Below are 6,936 nucleotides of genomic sequence, written 5' to 3'. Positions count from 1 at the left end.
CTCAATTTTAGAATTTAATATTTTCGGAGACGGTCAATTTCCGGAATTGCATGCTTTATCATCACGGTTTTGTCTTTGGCCGTCGATGACGACACTATTACTGCATTCTTTGACAATAAGGTATATTTAACAAGACATTATTATCAATGTATAATCGTGGTATCAATATATGTTAGCAATGTTAGATTCCTGAATTAATTGTTATTTTGGCAAGGACAATTCATCACTTCCCCTGAAAAAATGATTTTGTACAAGTTCACTTATCGGCATCTTCGGGCGGCAAAGCAGATCAATTTCCTGATGATTTTTACTACGGCATTCTTATTTTTTATTAATTGCTACATATTACCGCTTTTTGTAAATCAATTTTTGTTGATATTATCAACAAATAAGAGTAACATACTAGGTCGAGTTGTCGTTCGTAGTGTATAGTTTGTTCCAAACCAGTGTTTGTTTCTGGTACAGGTTGGCAGTTGGTTATTAACAATACAGTTGTTGCAAATTAAACACATGTTATCTTCAGTGTGTGTGTTTTTTTTCTAATTAGTAATTGTTTATAAAAACAAATTGTTTCTAAATACATTTGGCAGATAGGATTATCATGTAATTGTTATTTCCTTTGTTTAGAAATAGAAATTGCGTGTTTCTATATTTAACGATTTACATGACACTTATTCAGTACATATTTGTTAAATTGAAAACATATTGCTATTTTGAATTCATTTATTAAAGATATTTATTTAGGTTCTAAAGTTTAGTATTTGCATCCTTGCTAATCATTTATAACCTTCGTTGAAAGACTTAATCATTTTATATAAGTTGTTTGGAATTATAATATCGAATTAAATTCTTTAAAAATATATTAGAAGGCGCTATGCAAGGCTGACTAATCGAAGGCTATGTAGCCAGTCAAGGTGGTTTTAAACTTCCATCAACATCGATGAAGTGTCTGTGGACAAAACTCTCCCCAAACTCATACTTCACTCCGTATTCTGTTCCTCTGCACTCCTATTTGATCGTCAACATGAATTATCCCTGTTTTAACAACCCTTTCCTCGCGGTTAACACCACCCTGACTCCAGCTTTCATCAACCCAATTCCCATTTCCAGCCCTCTCATTCCATAGTTCCCATAATTCTGTCCACCCCCTTATCAGTGTCACAATGACTCGCACCCATTAACAACCCATCATTTGGCCACAAAATATATTATACTACCTGATTTGATTCATATAATTTTTGTATGCAAAAATTACGAGTCAGGACTTTGGCTTTAATAATGGCCATTTTTTTAACACATCTCGTTTTTAACTCCCGTGCGTATTTTTTACTGTCAACTATATAAATGGCCTCAACGCATACAAGAACGATACAAAATATCTCCTCACAAATGTGTTGTCAAAATAATAAAATTTTTTCTTTCAATAAATATTCTTTCAATAAATTCATAGTCACTTTTAAAATTTTCCATAGAATAAATTGAAAAAGAATAAGACTTTCATACACTCAATTGAATTTTGAATGTTTCAATGTCTGAAATTGTCATTCTTAATAATGAATCTTTTTTTTATATCCACAAAGATTACATAGCAAATAAATATTAAGGGTTATTATTAAAGTTTACTTTGCGGTTCCAAAGTGAGGAACTAATTATAAAACATGGGTAAGCAAACTATATACCTAGAAGATGTTTTAAAAAGATAGACTATTGTTGATGAGATAACTCCTCATGTAACAAGATTTATCTCTCCTGTGATTAAAACACATTGATATAGAGATTGAATTGTCTCTCTTTAATAACAGCCAGTACCAAAGCACAATTCTTTTTTTTGTGATTTTTTATTGATTAACAATGGTTAAATAAACGAAAAAGGATAATACTTTCAGTTTCGAGGTCTCACAAAAGCTTTTTTACCTGTTTTTTGAATTTTACATTAAAAACCCAAATTTAGATGAAAAGGCTACTTCAAGTTGTTAAGCTGACGACGTTTTTAAAGTCGTCGGCTGTGGAGGAGCTTTGATAATATAAACACCAAAAATGTAGTAAGAAACAATTGTATTTTCTTCTAGCATGTCTTAAAACGAAGAATGATGCTTTGATTTATCATACTATATTGGTATTAGTAATATACAATACAAAATTAAATGGTTCTACGTCTTTAATGTCTTTACAAATACGGAATTTGAAATACATGTATGGCGATTTTAAAGAGTGTCATGAAAACTGTATTAAAATATTTTTCAATTTAAGTTACTTTTAGGGATCATAGATTTATTCTAACGAGCAAGCTCCGAGCATGCTCGGAGGATGCTCGGAGCTTTTTAAGTAGGCTCTTCTCAGCAGTTTATGTGACAATAATTATCATTATCCATTAAGATGTCAATCAAATCTATAGCATTTTTATAATAAGGAAAGTAGATCATTATAGAGGAAGCTCCATTAACACCTGTGTAAACATCTGGTCTATTCAAACAAATCTTGCATTAATTTTACAAAACTATAAAATAGATGAGAAATTCTTCAATATTACTGTACAATGCTTGGTATCAAGTATTCACAGAAAGAAAATGATTTACCAACAAAATCTAGATTCGAGCCGTTTTGAATTCGCGATGTCCCGGTCTGTTTCTTATATAAGTTTTTTTTTCATAAATGATTTGGAAACTGTAGAGTGTTAATAAATGTATTTAAATAAAGTGATAAAACCAATCAAAATTCCTTTTTGTTGGTTCACATTTAAAACTATTACTATTAGTCATGTTTGCTTGTAAAAACACAATCACAATAACCAAAGAGGAATGACCTAATTAAGAGTGAATTAAATGCTGACAGAATTACTTCTTATAAGTTGATATTTTAATCCGATTGATCTGTGCAGCAGATACAATGAGTATTAATCATTTGAAAACTGATTGGCAGGTGTCAATTACATAACTGTAACGATAGTTGTTTATTTAGCAATTTCCGTAATGTCCACTTGGATTAATTAGGACTATCATGAGAATCATGAATAATGTCCTTACCACTATCTAAGTGTCTGATGATTACATGTCTTTAAAAGGAAAACAAACTTGATTTCTTGTATGGTTCACCGCTTTCCGTGCAAGCCTCAGGGTAAATTTTAAACAAAATACTATCGAATTTATTATTAGGCAAGTTCTCGAAATCTTCTGGTAGATTTTTCTCCCGTGAAAAGACCAAAATCTTCTTAATTTCTTCCTCATTTAACGATGAAACGTTTTTCAGTTGCTACTTCTACTGCTCCAGCCATACTTTGTTGACGGAAATACGTAAATGTCGTCTGCGAGTTCAAACGATTCTATAACAAAAGGGCTGATAGGTTGATATTAATTCAATCGTCCATTTAAAAATCCATTTTATTTATACATGCCTAAAATAGCTAAAACGAATTTTCCGATTCTATATTTAAGTACGAGGACACTGTTCCAAATCTTATAATCACATCTTGTGATTTCTTCCGCGGTGATTATAATGTTTTCTCAGAAAGGCTTTCCTATGCTTTTAGCCAATGAGCAAACAGTCATATAATAACAAAATCTAAAGAATATAAGAAATTAACGTATATACATACATGTATATATGCAAGTCTAAATTAAAAACAACGTTCAAACCTATGATTGCGTTTGATAAAAACCTCAATTTGTATACGTGTACATGCAAAACAAATGTCTTGGTAGAGGGGTCTAAATACAGCACAAACAACATTTTCCAAAAGACAAAAAAAAAGTGAAAAAGTATATTTCAGCAAAATGCATTTAACTAGCAGGTCCAATTAAGGATGTTCCTTAACCCTGCTGACTGCCATTGGCGATTGCCAAATAAACAGATCCCCAGATGTAACAAAATGGATCTTAATTATTAATCTAATACCAAACAGAAAACATAAAACTTGCGGTAAAGATGGTAAACCTCAACCAAAAGGTGCAAAAATTAGTACACCATATCTGGATTTCGACGATAAATGTCTCTTCAGTCATGTTAGGAATCGAAACGGTATTGAAAGGCCATATAATTCACCTCACTTTAGGATAGATTCTTGAATTTTGAAAAGTGAAAATAGGATGAACGGATCATATAAACTTGAAGGCAAATATAATACAAGCCCAAACGAAAAAGTATAAACAATTCTAAATTGAAAACAACGTTCAAACCTATGATTGCGTTGGATAAAAACCGCAATTTTTATACGTGTACATACAAAACAAATTTCTTTGTAGAGGGGTCTAAATCACGTAAATACAGCACAAACAACATTTTCCAAAAGACAAAAAAAGTGAAAAAGTATATTTCAGCAAAATGCAATTAACTAGCAGGTCAAACACAGGATGTTCCTTGACCCTGCTGACTGCCATTGGCGATTGCCAAATAAACAGATCACCAGATGTAACAAAATGGATCTTAATTATTAATTTAATACCAAACAGAAAACAGAAAACTTGCGGAAAAGATGGTAAACCGCAAACAAAAGGTGCAGAAATTAGTACACCATATCTGGATTTCGACAATTAATGTTTCTTCAGTGATGTTAGGAATCGAAACGGTATTTGAAAGGCCATATAATTTACCGCAATTTAGGATAGACTCTTGAATTTTGAAAAGTGAAAATAGGATTAACGGATCATACAAACCATACAAACCCGAAGGCAAATATAATACAAGCCCAGACGAAAAAGTATAAACAAGTCTAAATTGAAAACAACGTTCAAACCTATGATTGCGTTGAATGAAAACCGCAATTTTTATACGTGTACATGCAAAACAAATGTCTTGGTAGAGGGGTCTAAATACAACAGAAACAACGTTTTCCATTACATTACTATCAAGTACATGATACGAATGTAAGGCGCAATTACAAGATAAGTAGCGTTGATATTAGCTAAATTGTGCCTACTTGACTTGGTGTAAAACATGCTGCAAACAAGGACAATAAGTTTAAAGAAGAAAGAGTTATCCTTTGGTTTCAATATTTGCTGTATCAATGATGCCTTTTAACATATTAAATTGAAACTGTAGAGTTTATCACATTTATTATCTTTCAATAAACATGAAGAATACTACTGGTCTTTTTAACCAAACATCTGGCTGTAGATTAAGAAACTTATAGTGTGTGACGATTGGAAACTACAATTTACAAACAAATGGAGACTTGATATTTTCCATTAAAATCATTAATTTCAAATTTTATGTATCAGCCTTCTAACAAGATCTGAATATTGTCTATCATCTCTTCATGATAAGTATGTTGTTGTTCCTGCGGACAAAGCTTCAAATAATATTGTCTTTATATGTGAATCGTATTACTACGAATGTCTTGTAAAAGAATTAGGAATAAATGAGCACTCGGGTAATCCCACATACAAAGACATATCATTTGACAAGGATGAGATTTTAGCAAATCATAAGTCCTTCATGGCTTCAATGAACATTACATTGAACACCAAATCGGAGGACTTACCTTTTTTGTATTGGATACCTAAGCTCCACAAAATTCCTTACAAACAACGGTACATTGCCGGCTCATCTGCATGTTCCACTAAAGAATTGTCCATTAGATTGACTAAAATTCTGTCCGCAGTGAAAGAGGGTCTTCAGAAATACTGTGAAACTGTTTACTCGCGTAGTGGTATTAACCATATGTGGATTCTTAATAATTCTAAAGAACTTCTAGATCATTTTAAATCTCGGTCTTTTTCTGAGATTAGTTCTATCAAAACTTTTGATTTTTCAACCCTGTATACCACCATTCCCCATGTGAAATTGAAAAACTGCTTGAAAGAAATAATCCACAATGCCTTTCATCATAAAAATGGTAGCATACGCTATAAATTTATTACTTTGGGATATCATAAGGCATATTTTGTTAATAGTGAACAAAAGGGTAAAACATGCTACACAGAAGAACAAGTGATCAGTATGCTAGAGTTTCATATCGACAACATATTTGTTGAATTTGGAGGTAGAATTTTTCAACAAATTGTCGGCATTCCTATGGGAACGAACTGTGCGCCTCTCCTTGCCGACCTCTTCTTATTTTCATATGAATCGGAGTTCCTTCAGACACTAGTCAAAAACAAGAAGATCAAAGAAGCCAGATTATTTAATTTCACTTTTAGATATATTGATGATGTTCTTTCCATTAACAATCCGAACTTTTCTGATTGGGTTCCATTAATATATCCCCCAGAACTAGAAATTAAAGAAACAACAGACACGGCTTCCTCCACCTCATTTTTAGACTTACATCTCGAATTTGACATACACAGTCATCTCAGTACCAGAATCTATGACAAACGAGACGATTTTAATTTTAAAATTATAAATTTCCCCCACCTTAGTAGCAATATACCAACTTCACCTGCATATGGGATATACATTTCCCAACTTATTCGATATTCAAGAGCTTGCAGCTCCTACTCAGACTTTGTAAAACGTCACCAGTGTCTGAGCAGAAAGTTGATGAGCCAGGGGTATGTCAAAGAACGTCTCGTCCTTTTTCTAAAAAAGTTCATCGGAAGGTACCAAGACCTTGTTGATAAATATTCCGTATCAACTTCACAAATAATACATGATGGTCTTGAAGTATAGATTCTGCATACTGACGTTGTTTATCATCTTAACAACGTGTAATATTGTTCTTTCATTTGTCTGTGTTCTATTATTAATAGTACTTTTACTGTTTGGTTTGTTTTCTGTGATATCCATTTGACGTGGCTAGGTACTTATACATCCCGTCAATGTGTTTGTATTATCTTTCATTTTTGCTGGTGTGTTTTGTATATGCGACTTTTTGTGTTTCTGTGGTTCTTATAACGTGACTCTGTACTTTAAAAGATCCCGGCATTATGTTATTGTTCTATTATATGTCATTATGTTATTGTTCTATTATAAATTTGAAAATACTTTAAAAGACAAACG

This window comes from Mytilus californianus, unplaced genomic scaffold, assembly GCF_021869535.1.
Source record: "Mytilus californianus isolate M0D057914Y unplaced genomic scaffold, xbMytCali1.0.p SCAF_44, whole genome shotgun sequence".
In the NCBI taxonomy this organism is placed as follows: domain Eukaryota; kingdom Metazoa; phylum Mollusca; class Bivalvia; order Mytilida; family Mytilidae; genus Mytilus; species Mytilus californianus.
Note: the sequence above shows the minus strand (reverse complement) of the source record.